This window comes from Portunus trituberculatus, chromosome 20 (assembly GCF_017591435.1).
Source record: "Portunus trituberculatus isolate SZX2019 chromosome 20, ASM1759143v1, whole genome shotgun sequence".
Classification (NCBI taxonomy): Eukaryota; Metazoa; Arthropoda; class Malacostraca; order Decapoda; family Portunidae; genus Portunus; species Portunus trituberculatus.
This window is the reverse complement of record NC_059274.1, coordinates 2,267,501-2,282,500: the sequence shown is the minus strand read 5'-3', so window position 1 is coordinate 2,282,500 and position 15,000 is coordinate 2,267,501. Positions and strand designations below refer to the sequence as shown.

General features: G+C 41.4%; 1 protein-coding gene and 1 non-coding gene across 2 annotated transcripts in view; one reads left to right on the top strand and one right to left on the bottom strand.

Moving 5' to 3' along the window:
- The window catches only part of LOC123506599 (nephrin-like), a 414,125-nt gene that overhangs the window by 270,286 nt on the left and 128,839 nt on the right, over positions 1 to 15,000 (top strand). The gene's annotated exons all lie outside the window — the stretch shown is intronic.
- On the bottom strand, positions 4,298 to 4,371 carry Trnae-cuc. Its single transcript has one exon. It is a non-coding gene; the product is annotated as a tRNA-Glu (tRNA).

Here is a 15,000-nt window from a genome sequence, read left to right as displayed (position 1 = left end):
AGAAGAGGAATAGAAGACAAGCGTATGAAGAAAAAATATAATGAAGTTGCTAGAATATATGGAAAATACGAAATGCAAAGGGTAAGAAGGGAGAAGAAGAGGAGGAGGAAGAATTGGAATGAATATGAGAAACGGAAAACTTGGCGAAAGAGGGACATGAAAGAAAAATACGAGGATAATGAGAGGCAAGGAGGAAGAGGGCGAAGACAAAGATGTGAAAAAGGAGAAAGAAATATAAATAAATGTGGAGAGGGAAGAGGAAGGAAGGAAAAGGAGGATTTGCAGAAAGAAGGGAAGAAGAAGAAGAAGAAGAAGGGAAGCAAATCTGATGGGGAAAAGTGATAAGGAAAAGAAGATTTGGAGGGAAAAGATGAATAAGTAAAGGATAAGAATAGAGAGGAGGAGGAGGAGGAGGAGAAGGAGGAGGAGGAAGAGGAGGAGAAAGAGGAGGAAGAGGAGGGGATGTCAAAAGAAATGGATGGATGCATTACTGTTTGCACACACACACACACACACACACACACAAACACACACACACACACACACACACACACACACACACACACACACACACACACACACACACACACACACACACACACACACACACACACACGAGCTTGTAATGTTAACCTGTCACAAAAATGTAATATGAATAAACATTATTGATAGCAACACGCCGACACTGAGAGAGAGAGAGAGAGAGAGAGAGAGAGAGAGAGAGAGAGAGAGAGAGAGAGAGAGAAGGGGAATTACGTGACTACAGAACCACACATCTAAAAGCCACGTTATTGCACAAAAAATAAATAGATAAATGAAATAGAAAAAAAGTGAATATTTTAATAGAACGATCGTAAAACACAAATCGTAAAAGCAAGAAACATAAACTCAGTAACACATTGCGGGGCGTCGGAAAGAGAGACGTAACTGAACACATCGAACAACAAATGGCTCTCCTTAATCAAACAAGCGATCGTAATGTAAAGCATCGTATTGTATTGAAATTTACCGTAATGCAGCGTAATGTCTTTCATCTACCTGCAGTTTTGACCCTTTTACTTCGATACAAGACAATTATCACCATCAAATCCAATGTAAGAAGTTTTTATAAGCATTACAGGAAAATCATTGCTGAAAAAGATTAGAATTTCGGAATTTTTACCAAATTTAAGGATTGGATGTGGCTGCAGAACAAGTAAGGGTGTCTCAGAGTGATTGGTAATTAGGGAAAGGTGTACCAGGTGGCAGTCGAGATTAAGGTTCGTATTCAGAAACGATACATTCTCTCACCACGACTATTTTCCTAGGTTTTCAAGAGTGTTTCTCTAGTTAATAGTGTAGAAATCTTGTCAATCTGTCTCTAGAACCGCAAAAACACCTTAAAAATCATACTTCTCTCTCACCACGACTATTATCCAAGGCCACAGAGATGATTGGCTGTGTTTTAAAGAGTGTTTCTCCACTTAATAATGTAGAAATCTTGTTATTCTGCCTCTAAAACTGCAAAAACACCTTAAAAATCATTCTTCTCTCTTGCCACGACTATTATCCAAGGCCACAGAAATGATTGGCGGGGTTTTCAAGAATGTTTCTTCAGTTAATAGTATAGAAATCTTGTCACTCTACCTTTAGAAAAACAAAAACCCCTTAAAAATCATTCGTCTCTCTTACCATGACTATTTTCCAGGCCACAGAGGTAACTAGCTCGGTTTTCAAGGGTGTCTCTCCAGTTAATGGTGTAGAAATCTTGTCACTCTGCTTCTAAAATGGTAAAAACATCTTGAAATGATACTGTAGATCAAAATAAAGCCTTTTGAAATTGTGGAGGTGAAGCGCAGAAGTGTTTCGTAATTAGGAGGAGGAGGAGGAGTTGGAGGAGGAGGAGGAAGGCTTGGAGTGTTAGGAAGACTTGCAAAATTTGTCTCTCCTTCCTCCTCCTCTTCTTCCTCCTCTTCTTATCATTCTTCTCTTTCTTCTTCTTTATCCTCCTCCTCCTCCTCCTCCTCCTCCTCCTCTTCATAATATGGTCCTGGATGTAGTTTCATTCACTCTCTTCACAAATTTACTTTCTTCCTCACTCGCTGTCCACGCAGAAACAGTAAATGAATCAAGCATTGTATCTGCAAATGACCGTTCATTCTATTGATTACGAAAAAAAAAAGACTATCAGTGTTCATTGTCCAGGTATTTGTCTTTAGTTCAATGGTTTGTCAGTGATTTGCCTTCATACTGCCTATTTTGACTCCATTATATTTGTATTCTTATGTATCTCTCTCTCTCTCTCTCTCTCTCTCTCTCTCTCTCTCTCTCTCTCTCTCTCTCTCTCTCTAGTCGATGTTTAGACATTATTTACACATTTCTTTTCTTTTCATATATTTTCATTGATTTTTTAATTGATTTTGAGATTTTGAGAATGAATAAGAAAAAATGTATATGACTTTTATTTCGTTTTTTTTTTTTTTTTTTGTTACATATGTTTCTTTTGCATAATTTGGTTTCAATACAAAAAAAAAACATCAAAATATTTCAAGACATAACATTTCTTGCTTAAGGAGAGAGAGAGAGAGAGAGAGAGAGAGAGAGAGAGAGAGAGAGAGAGAGAGAGAGAGAGAATAAAAAAAATATTGGAAACCGTGTATAGAAATTTGAATAAACGCGATATTTCCTTCCTTTAAAATACTGAACAGGGGAAAATTCAGACGATTACTGGATCAGAGAAGAATTTTTCCCGCGTCTTTTTCTTCCTCTTTTTCCCGAAGACTGAATGTAAAAAGGTGGAACTTGGCAAGATAAGAATATTTACGAGTACATTTCCCTTCATATTCACTTCCTCCTCTACAACTTCTCCTTTTTTTCCCTTTTTGCATTTCTTTTCACACCTTCATTCATGCTGTCCTTATACACGGGTCCTTTTGGGGTTCCTTTGCTTGTTTCCTTCCATTTTTTGTTATTTTTCTATTTCTTTTATGCTTTCTTGTTTTTTTCGTGAAGATTTTTAGTCCTAATCGTTTTTATCTCTCGTTTTTCATTTTTCATTTTAAAAGTTTGGTTTATATTGTTCTTTTTGATTATGTATTTTCATTTGCTTTTTTTTTTTTTTTTACTCATCTTCATTTTTCTTCGTATCCTCATTCTTTTCCTGTTTCTCTGCATATCTTTCTTTCATTTCTTGTACATTTTTCTTTGTGACTTTTAGCTGACACTTTCCCTCTTATTCATTTCTTCTTCGTTACCTTTTTCTTTTTCCTTGCACTTCTCTTAATACTTTCCACGTCTCTTATGCTCTTTTGCTCAGTCATTTCCTTCTAAGATATGTTTACGAGTATACGTATAATAATAATTCTCTTTAAAAAAAAAAAACTGAAGAAATAGAGCAAATGAGAAAAGAAAAAAGGAAAATTCACTTTAATTACTTCCTTCCTGCATATCCTTATCTCCTTCATTCCTCCTCCTGCTCATCCTTCGTTGCCATTCCTCACATAATGAATAGCGTCCTACCACTTGCACCACTTGCTCCTTCCCTTGTTTCTTCTTATCAGACGCTATCAATTCTCCTTTCTCTCTTTACCTGAGTGGCGTCTCGGTGTGGCTGTCCTGCCCTCGTCACCCTCGCTGTCCTCCTTCAAACACTTCATTCATCCGAGTTTCCACAGACGTAAATTCTAGTCTTTGTCCACGGCCTCATCTCATCTGCACTTTATGCCCAATTCGCAGCCTCATTCCTCGCAATTCTGCCCTCTAAGTCCAGGAGGAGCGAACGTCAGGCTTCCCACACTCCCCATCACGTCTTCTTCATAGTGTCTCTCCACCAGCCAGTGTCATCACCACGCACTCCTACACTCCACCCTGTCTGTCTGTTTTTTTTTTTTTTTTTTCTTCTTTTTCTGTCTCTCTCTCTCTCTCTCTCTCTCTCTCTCTCTCTCTCTCTCTCTCTCTATGTGTGTGTGTGTGTTCGTGTGTCCCCAGGTAATCTATCTGGATTATCATTGAAGTTTATTAGTTTTTTCGTGTCACGTCGTGGCCTGCAGCGAGAGAGAGAGAGAGAGAGAGAGAGAGAGAGAGAGAGTGTGTGTGTGTAATTCACTGTTTGATCTGCTGCAGTCTCTGACGAGACAGCCAGACGTTGCCCTACGGAACGAGCTCAGAGCTCATTATTTCCGATCTTCGGATAGGCCTGAGACCAGGCACACATCACACACCGGGACAACAAGGTCACAACTCCTCGATTTACATTCCGTACCTACTCACTGCTAGGTGAACAGGGGCTACACGTGAAAGGAGACACACCCAAATATCTCCACCCGGCCGAGGAATCGAACTCCAGTCCTCTGGCTTGAGAAGCCAGTGCTCTAACCACTGAGCTACCGGGCCGTGTGTGTGTGTGTGTGTGTGTGTGTGTGTGTGTGTGTGTGTGTGTGTGTGTGTAATGCCCATTGCAGCTATCTCACATAATACAGATAAGACAAAACAAGCACACACTGATATTTTTTTCAATTTCTTTGCATTGGTGGGAAATTTACGAAGGATAACCGTGATAACACATGTCTATCAAACAAAACACGTGACTCGCATGAAGGTAAAGCCGTGAGAGCTGATTAACTGCACCTGTCTGACTACCTGACTAATTAACGGGAAATTATATAGCGCTCTGATCCGTGTTGCATTAATTACCACTCATTTTAACACTGAACCATGCTAAAATTCTTGGATAATTAGCGTGATTGGCATTAAATGGATAGTATATTCACGTATATTCAATCGTTACGACTTGTTATGGTAATTGGCTTATGTTTTTTCTTTTATTTTAAGTATCTAGTGTAGCTGTTTCTATTTTGTGTTCGTATTAAGAGTTCTTGTTTATTTCTGTTATTTTTTTTTTTTTCATGGGGTGTAAAGGAAAAGAGAGAGTAGATTGATATTTTCTTGTTTTCTTTGATTTTCCATGTACATTTCTTTCTACATTGTTTATTTTGTTGCTTTTTCCTTTTTCTCCGTCTCCAATTGGCACACTTTTACCTCAGTTATGCATTAAGGGATCTTGTTTTACACTCTCCCATAGTAGTAGTAGTAGTAGTAGTAATAGTAGTAGTAGTAGTAGTAGTAGTAGTAGTAGTAGTAGTAGTAGTAGTAGTAGTAAAAGTAGTAACAGCAGCAGCAACAGTAGTAGTAGTAGTAGTAGTAGTAGTAGTAGTAATAATAATAGTAGTGTTCTCAACTTATACAATTCGCACAGGTATAGCAAAGGTGTGAAAGGTACGTTCTCTCACCTGTGCACTCCTGATCCCCACCCTTCACTTCACCCTTCACCTTGTAAGCGCGAGACGTGAGGGAGGCAGCACGCGATCTGGCGACAAAGAGTATAACAGGTGTAGTGTGAACAAATTTGGGCAGGTGTTGGAATGTGTACGTAAAGGTGTTCAGCAAATACGTCAAGTGTTTTAGGGGCGACATAATTATCAGCCAGGGTTGTAATGAAGGTTTCTAAAAGGAGTTATAGTTGATGTACTCTGCTCCTGTGCATACTGTTGTGTTATATCAGTACATTTCCCTCAGGTAAGACAGTTAATGCGTGCAAATTCCAGGTGAAAAAATGGTAATGATATTCAGAGTATCATTAACATCATACATTTAAAATATGCTGAAAAATTATGCCTGCATCTGCTACATTCAGGAATTTGTGTGCGTTTGTGTGTGCGTGCGTGCGTGCAGTCACAACAGCTCGCGGAATTGAAAGATTTTACATTCTGGCGAGGGAAAAATTTATCTGCCTCAGAACATTGTCATTTACACCCATTATGCTTCTGTCCCAAATCTGCTTGACGTGCGTTGTTTCTGTCGCCTCGCTTAAAATGACAGGGCGAGGCGGGGCGAGGCAGTAATGGAGGTGAGGCAACGTGGAGACAGACCGGGCAAGATAATGTGTAAAGTGAAATATTAGTGACAGGAAATGGACTTGCCTCCAGTTTTTGCTCATCGTAAGCTTGAATAATTTGACACAAGACGAAATATTGCAAGGTATGTTATGTTATGGTCTCTCGTGTGTCTCCCACTCAGCGCACTTGTTCACAGCTGCTTTTTGTGGATGATTTTGAATAGCTATAAAGTAACAGGAGTGAGTTTCAATATTTCTTTTTCCTCTTCTATTCCACAACTCTTCAGTCTCAAGTAAAACTCTGAGTCTTAAATCTTCTACTCACTTTTACTCACACCACCTCTACTCCTCCCAGTTACCTATGATTTTGAATACCTATGAAGTTATAAGGGTGGGCATTCTACTTCTACCTTTTACCTCCTCTTTTCCAGCTCTCCAGTCTCTTTTTCATCTTCTCCAGCTCTTCAGTCTCCAGTTTTAAATTTTCTACTCACCTCTACCTCACCCAGCCTCGTCTCCTTCTAGTTACGAGTGATTTTCAATACCTATGAAGTTGTAAGGGTGAGCTTTCTTCATCTACCTTTTCCTCTTCTCCAGCTCTCCAGTCTCCAGTGAAACCTTTGAATTTCGGATCTTCAACTCCTTCCATCTCGCCCCGCCTCATCTCCCAGTTACCAATGATAACTTTCCCGCCTCATACTAATTAGAAGTGAAGCTGTGACGAGTCCTGATATTTCGTTCCAAGTGGTCGAGAGAGCACATGGACGATAGAGATCCATGTTCAAGAGCTAACCTAACCTAACCTAACCTAACCTACCACAATAGAAAGCCACGTTAGGAACCCACGTTAGAGAGCCATGGTACACAGCCACGGTAGGGAGCTAGGGACGCTGAAATCTTGGGATGTTCGGCATAAGACAGGCAGTGGAGGAAATGCTGAGGGAAAGGTAGAGCAGCGTCACATAAATTAGGAAAGTTTGAATTACGATGATCTAGACAACTTGTGATGCCACGAAAGCGAGACAGGAGTTCATTAAGGCAGCAGCAGCGCGCCCCGTCCGTCCAGTCACTTAACTTTAGTAGAAGTAGTAGCAACAGTAGCAGCAGCAACAGTAGTAGCAGTAGTAGTAGTAGTAATAGGAGCAGCAGTAGCAGTAGCAGAACATGTTATTGCAACGTTTCTCTCTCTCTCTCTCTCTCTCTCTCTCTCTCTCTCTCTCTCTCTCTCTCTCTCTCTCTCTCTCGGTTGCAATAAGATTAAGCTATAGAGTTAGAAAAGGAAAACGAGGAATTTGAGGAACAAAATAAGGAAATATAAAGCCCACAATTCCCTATGCCTCTCACTTATTGGCTGCACTTTCTACCCAAGCCTTTTCCTCACCAGCAATTATCTTTGTCCCACAGTTACTAGTGACTTTCCTATACCAAAGTCAAGCCTCCAATCAAGCGACCGATCTTCTGTGCTCGTTTCGACCTGTACAGTGAAAAATCGTGAGAGATGGGTGAAGAAAACGGGATACACCACTTAGAAGATGGATGTCTGGAAAGGGGAACTCCAACTAACGTGATGAATGTCCCCTGGTAGTGAAAGTTAGAAGTATTACCTATGACACCGACCAATTCTCGCCTCCCTCGTCTCTCCCTTGCCACTCCCTTGTCTCTCCAACATAGGGATGAAGGAGAGTATCGCTTTCAGGTGCACAACATCAATTTTTTTACAAGTAACTTCACATCGACACATTAACGCAGCATTCGTGACACCGTGCAACTGTTACCTTCTGTCCAGGCGAGGGGGAAGAAGGACCGGGCAGCAGGTGTCTCGCGCAGGTGTGTACGATTCCAATTATTTGATTTTCGCCTCTTGTAATGGAGTTATGCCATGTCACCTATGAAGTTTACCGGATTACGCGAGGAAAATTCTCAGAAAGTCTATACAAGCGGAATGGATTCGGGGCGTTTTCCTATTGGCCTCTGCACGAACCAGAGGCGACGAACTCCACAGAAAAGACCGTTCTGGCTTGCCCTGTCGCGCCGTCCATTAGCGCCGCGGCTCCCGGTGAGTGTCTGGTGTGGCATTGTGTTGTGAACTGTATTACTAAACATTTCGTCTCGTCTCGTTCATTTAACCCCTTCAGTACCATGACGCGTTTCCATATTCCTTCTGGTTACTATTTGGTGATTTTATACAGCTTCAGAAACTCATGTGGGTGATTAAAATAGTGAAGAATGTGGTCATTAATCTTCTGACCTCCATATACCTTTTCTAATGTCAATAAAGTCGTCTAATCCTACATAAAACTCGATGTAAAAAAGCGTCTCAGTACTGAAGGGGTTAAAAGCCGTTGTGCAGTGAGGCGTGTCGCTAAGCACTTATTTTCACATCTGCTACATTTAAAAAAAACTTCATGAATTGGAAATACGTAGGAGCTTTATATAAGAACTGTCACGTGTGGGCCCGATAGTTTCTTGCAGTTTTAGCGCATCTACTGAAGAGGAAGGAAAGAAATCAAACTCCTTTGCCGCAGTGCCCCGGCATGGCAGCCGTCAGGAGCGTTACGCCTCGTTGCCTCGTGAATCGCTAGGAGATCCAAGCCTTCGTTTTTCGATCTGCCTGTCGTGACGCAAATTCAGCGTGACAGCCAACCGTCCCTGCCACTCCCCCGCCACCTCACCACCTCCTCACCTCGTCACTTTGCCCTCCTCAACTCTTTACTTACCTCCAGTTTGTAAGTTAGAGCGTCACTTAATGTCAGTTTCAATAGAGATATCAGATGGAATGATAAAAAAAAGAGATGTGTCTTGCAACTTCCACACATCCACAAATCATCCTGCTCACCTTTGAATTGGACGTTTCTTCATTTCCTTATCTTTGAGAGAGAGAGAGAGAGAGAGAGAGAGAGAGAGAGCAGATAGCACCCCATATTCAGAAAAGCTTCTCTCTCTCTCTCTCTCTCTCTCTCTCTCTCTCTCTCTCTCTCTCTCTCTCTCGCCACGACTAATTTCCAAGGCCACAGAGAGCATTAGATGGATTCTCAAGACTGTTCCCTCTGTTAGTAATGAAGACATCTTGTTAATTTGTCACTGGAACGATAAAAACACTTTGTAACCCCAAGTGACTTCAATTAAGGGAGTGTTTTGAAAGTAAGGTAAATGTGGCGAGGAAGTGCTTTAGAAGATTGTCCAGAGAGAGAGAGAGAGAGAGAGAGAGAGAGAGAGAGAGAGAGAGAGAGAGAGAGAGAGAGAGAGAGATTGCAGTCGTCTCTATGCACCTGCCTCGATTTCGTGACCTTGTTTCCCTTTCATTTCCTCCTCAGCAGAGAGAGAGAGAGAGAGAGAGAGAGAGCTGCCATTGTCGCTTGCTCAACTTTCGTGATTTTATGCAACAAAGTCACGATTTTCAAGTTTTCTTTCTATTTCCTTTTCCTGTATTTTTTTCTGACCTTTTTTCGCTTTTTTTTTTTTTTTAGTTCCGCCGATAGATTTGTCACGAGGTGTTGTTCGTGTTCTCTCTCTCTCTCTCTCTCTCTCTCTCTCTCTCTCTCTCTCTCTCTCTCTCTATGTGTGTATTTTTTCATCCATTTTTTTCCCAGGATTTGCAGCGCTGGGAGGGGTGGCTCTGTGCTGTGACGCGTTCGTTACGTGTTTTCCGGCCACTAACTCGCACGGCTGCAGCTTGTCTGGCTCTTTTACACAATCGACCGTCAGAATACCGAGCGACTGACACGTTTGCGACACGTTCGGGACACATTTATTGCAGGGACGCCGCGATTCATAACAGGAACGGAGGGAAGGAGACAGGGAAAGAAAGACAAATACAACGAAGAGTAAAAGAAGAGATGAAATACGTAAGCAAAACATGTGAAACTGCAAAAACTTAAGCTTACACGTGGAGGTTCTTATATAAAGCATGTCTGTCTTTCATTCTTACCTATATTTTTTTCCTAATCTTGTAAACCTCTTTGTTGATTACCTAACATCCTTTCGACGGAAGAAAACGTAAGGAATTGCAGGAAAGTGAGGCTTATGCATGGCTGTTTCTATCTCTCATTATATTTTTCTATTTTTAAAACTCATTATTGATTATCTAACATCCTTATTAGCAAAGACAACAGGAAAGAAGAAACTACCGGGATTACATGTGGCAGTCTCTACAAAAAACATACCTATCTCTCATTCCTATCCATAAATTCTTGCTAATCTTGTCCCAATTGAAATAACTAACATCCTTATAACCTAACCTAACCTAACTACAACAAACTCTCCAAGTCCCAATATAAAGCTTACCTATTTGTTTACCCTTATCAACACCCCATTCATTAATCTGTATAACGACGTAAAGCTCCTTATTGATTCTTCACTATAGTATTTTGATGATTCTGTTCCATTCATCCAATACTGCACCCGAGAACCAGTTTCTTTACCAACTTACTGCTTATTCAAGGTAACATGTATTTCCTGCTGGACCTTTAAACTTGCAGGTGATTTAAATGGACAGGTGAGGCGAGGAAACATGAATGACGAGTATGATGATGTGTTGGTAATTTTGTGGGGGAAAAAACATGGTAATATTATTCAGTACTGATATTATTGGTTAGGTAATGGTGTTTGTTGTACGTGTGTGTGTGTGTGTGTGTGTGTGTGTGTGTGTGTGTGTGTGTGTGTGTGTGTGTGTGTGTGTGTGTGTGTGTGTGTGTACCTGGTTGGGTGTAAATATAGTGTTCCGTTATTGTTTTGTAATCAGTGTCAAGATTACTTATTCACTGGCATAGAGAGAGAGAGAGAGAGAGAGAGAGAGAGAGAGAGAGAGAGAGAGACGAGTAAGTATCCTATGAATCTCATCTAACTTATAATATTTGCTTTCTTTTTCTCACTGATCTTAAACATACTCCAGAAGAAGTCGCTGCCGAAGTAAACAGACCGCCTCTTTGAACCCTCCTCCTCCTCCTCCTCCTCCTCCTCCTCCTCCTCCTCCTCCTCCTCCTCCTCCTCCTCCTCCTCCTCCTCCTCCTCCTCCACAACCGCCGTTTGAATATTCACAAAGTTTACACAAGTACTTGGAGGATAAACTACCGAGGGAGGAATAGAGTTCACTAAATCATGTGTGTGTGTGTGTGTGTGTGTGTGTGTGTGTGTGTGTGTGTGTGTGTGTGTGTGTGTGTGTGTGTGTGTTTATTCCGAACACGGCTATATATGCTTACACACACACACACACACCCTCACACACACGCATTGAGAAGGAGGAAGATAAATAAAAGTAACATGTAAGGAAGAATGATTATAAGAAAAATGTTATGAAATAGAATGATAATGGTATAAATGGTGATAGTGGTAGTAGTAGTAGTAGTAGTAGTAGTAGTAGTAGTAGTAGTAGTAGTAGTAGTAGTAGTAGTAGTGTTAGTAGTAAAAATAATATTAGCAATAGTAGTAGTAGAAAGATAATGATAATAACAACTGTAATAATAATATCACCAACAACAACAACAAGACCACCACCACCACCACCATCACCACCACCACCACCACCACCAACACAAAAGAAATACCACAAAAGAATGAAGCTGTACAGAAACACGTCGCTTCCACTCTGCACTGGGGCAAGGATAACCTATTACAGATTCAAACTCTCCAACCATATTATAATCTTTTCGCTCTGATTTAACATATGATCCTTCCTTTCCTCCCCGCGGTAACCGGAGCTCAGTATGGGACACGAAATTACTATATTTGTGAAGCGGAGCCAAAGTAATGGTGGTGTGAGGGTTTTTTTGCCCTTTATGCATATACAATTTCACGCATGATTATCTGAATATTATAGTTAATCCTTGCCGACAGGTGAGAGAGAGAGAGAGAGAGAGAGAGAGAGAGAGAGAGAGAGAGAGAGAGAGAGAGAGAGATATGACAAGTAAGAATGTGATATGGTGAGATTGTAAAGATATGATTTAAAAAACAGTACGTGATGAGAAGAGGAAGGTGGTGGTGGTGGTGGTGTTGGTGGTAAAAAGGAGGGTGGATGAGAGAGAGAGAGAGAGAGAGAGAGAGAGATTACATTGAATCACATATATAAAACCGACAATGTGAACCAGAATGAGATAGGAATAATTTATAAAGTAGATGAATAAATCAATAAATAAATGGAAGTAATGTCCTTGTCACTGAAACACTTTGCATTGCGTACAACACTTAACTCGGAAATAAAGCACTACAACTCAACCACGTCCTTCATTACTTCCACTTCACACTTCACACCCTTAATCCTTTCAGTACCATGAGTTTTGGGTACGATTAGACCATTTTATTAACATTAGGAAAAGTATATGGAGGTGAGAAGATTAATGGCCAGAGTCTTCACTATTTCAATCCCCACATAGGTTTCTGAAGCTGTACTAAATTGGTAAATAGTAAACATAATTAATATGAAAACGCGTTATGTACTCAAAGGGTTAAAAGCAACACAAAATACACTACACAACTTAAAGCACTTACAACTTGACGCTCCTCATTACCCACAACACTTTTCAACTCTACTCCCTCAGGAACAACAGAAAACGGTAAAGCCCCAGGTTAAGCCGGGGTTGTGTTCTCGCCTGCGTGACTGGGAGGTCGCACACAAATCTCACGTTAGCACCCGTCCGACCCTCAGGTGTTCCGCTCAGCCTGTGATAAGTGACAGAGCCTTTGCCATCCCTCCCGCAGGTTCTCCATCGCGGCGTAATCTCTTTCATCTGGCGTTAATGAGATGGTTTCCTCGTACAGTGGTGTGTGGTTTGTTAGATTACAGTTATGATTGTTTTGTTGTCAGTGTTATTGATGTCTTATATGTTTTTCTGCGGGTTTCGTCTTTTTTTTATTTTATTCAATTATTTCACTTCCATGTATACTTTATCGATTTTGAATTAGGTGAAATATATTGTCATTTCCCAACAACAACAAGAACGAGGCCGCCGTGGTGCAGTGGAACCAGGCGTGCTTTGGGGTCCGAGGAGTCTCCAAGCGCACGGGATCGAATCCTGTCCACGGTCCGAGTGTAGGTTGGGCTTCCTCACTCAGGGCAAAGGTTTCCTAGCGGGTGGACTTTGAGATAGGAGGTACCACAAAAAAGTATCCCCTTTAGCCCATAAATTCCCGTGAAAAGTCTACATGGTATAAAAAAAAAGCGAATCCAGTTATCTTGGTTTGTTTTGGTCGTATCTATTCACTAACGTTTCGCCACATTCTGAGTGCAATTTTCTGCGGCGACTGTGTTTTGTTCCCTCATGAGAAAGTGAGGCTCTCATTTCCTGTCCCTCTGTGCGCTGCCTTCCTCGGTGTTTTGTTCCCGCGGTGACCTTCTGGAGTGTATCACGTGTTCCTTTGTGCTCCCTGAACTCCTTGCTGCTGTGTTTGTGTTGCTTGCCACCGCCGCCACAAGCACTGAGCTGAAGGCCATCTTTCACCTTTGACTTCTCTATTCTCCTTTCTGTTTTCCTCCTATCTTCCCATCCTTTCGTTTTTTTCTCTATTCTCCTTTCTGTTTTCCTCCTATCTTCCCATCCTTTCGTTTTTCGCACGCCTCTTTTTCCTCCAATTTCATTTTTCGTACTTCTTTTCTCCCTGTTACGCGTCTCCTATAAGCCTTCGTGGAATGGCATTTTATTTACTCCCTCTTTCTTTTCTGCCTCCGCCTGACCTCTGCTTCCTTTCTGTCACCTCAAACTCCGGCTTTCATATTTCTTCTTATTCTCCAGTTTTCTCTCTTTCTCAGAATTCTGGTAAAAAGAAAAAAAAACTAAAACTACATTCTTCTCTTCCTTCTCCTTTCTTTCCTTCCTTCTCTTCCTTCCTCTTCAACTCCGTCCCTCAGACTTTTTTTATCTTTCCCTTCTGCTTCATATCGCACAATTGGAAGACGGCAAATCGTGTTTGTCATGAGTCCAGAGTCCATCTCTCCGAGGAAAAGAACCTGACGTACCGACTTTAGGCTGCTAGTAGGAAGGACAACAGGTGGCGGGGGCTGCGCCTGTGGTGCTGGTGGAGGTATAGTATGTAATAATCAACCCAGTGTATGTTTACGCCTTTGGAAGTTCCTTTTACGGAGGCCTTCATATTGGCAGCGTTATGGTGTGATGTGATTTGATACTGTATCCAGTAATATGCACACAAAACACGAGAAATGGTGTTAATATAGGAACGCAATAGTAAAGATCACAGCGAGGGAGAGAGAGAGAGAGAGAGAGAGAGAGAGAGTGCGTGTGTGTGTGTGTGTGTGTGTGTGTGTGTGTGTGTGTGTGTGTGTGTAACTATATTCTTTCTTTGCATTACAGACTTAATTATCTTTGCCATATGTACAGGTATGAATATGTACAGGTATGGTGGTTGGATTTCAGTTGAGCGTGTACCATCCCCTGAAACACTTCTGTGCAGCACCTCCACTACAGTCCCGTAAAACTAGTAAGATGACAAACATTTTCAAGGGTTATTTCATGGTTCTAGTAACAAATTAACGATATTTCTGCATTGTTGAACAGAAAAAGACACTATCAAGACTAGTTAATCACCTCTGTGTCCTTTGCAAACAGCCATGGTGAGAGAGAGAAGTGTTCCAGAATTCAGGTGAAAGGAGAGTATAGATAGAGAGGAAGCATGGAAAGAAAGGAAATGTATAGGTAAGTGTTCTATCAGCACTGAGGAGGACACTATGAAGACTAATTAATCACCTCTGTGTCCTTTGTAAACAGCCATGGTGAGAGAAAGAGAAGTGCTTCAGAATTCAAGTTAAAGGAGAGAGCAAGCAGGGAAGGAAGAGAAATGTAGGTGAGTGTTCTATCAGCAGTGAGGAAGCCAAGTGGTGCAGAGGTGTGGATGAGGGGAAGCAAGGGGAAGGAACAGCTGGGAGGATGCGGAAGGGAAGCCGAGTATTGCCACTGGGAACGGGGAAGAAAATGTTATGGTAGAAGAAATGGTAATGTGAACGTTCTATTAGCCGTGAGGAAGATAATGGGACCAATAAAAGTATAGGATTACTGAAGGAAAGGAAAGAGAGAGCTGGGAGGATAAAAAGGGATAGTGTAGATGGGTTATGTTAGAAGAAATCGTGATGTGAGTGTTGTATTAGCTGTGGAAAAGACTAGGGTGTGTATAGAGGGCATAAG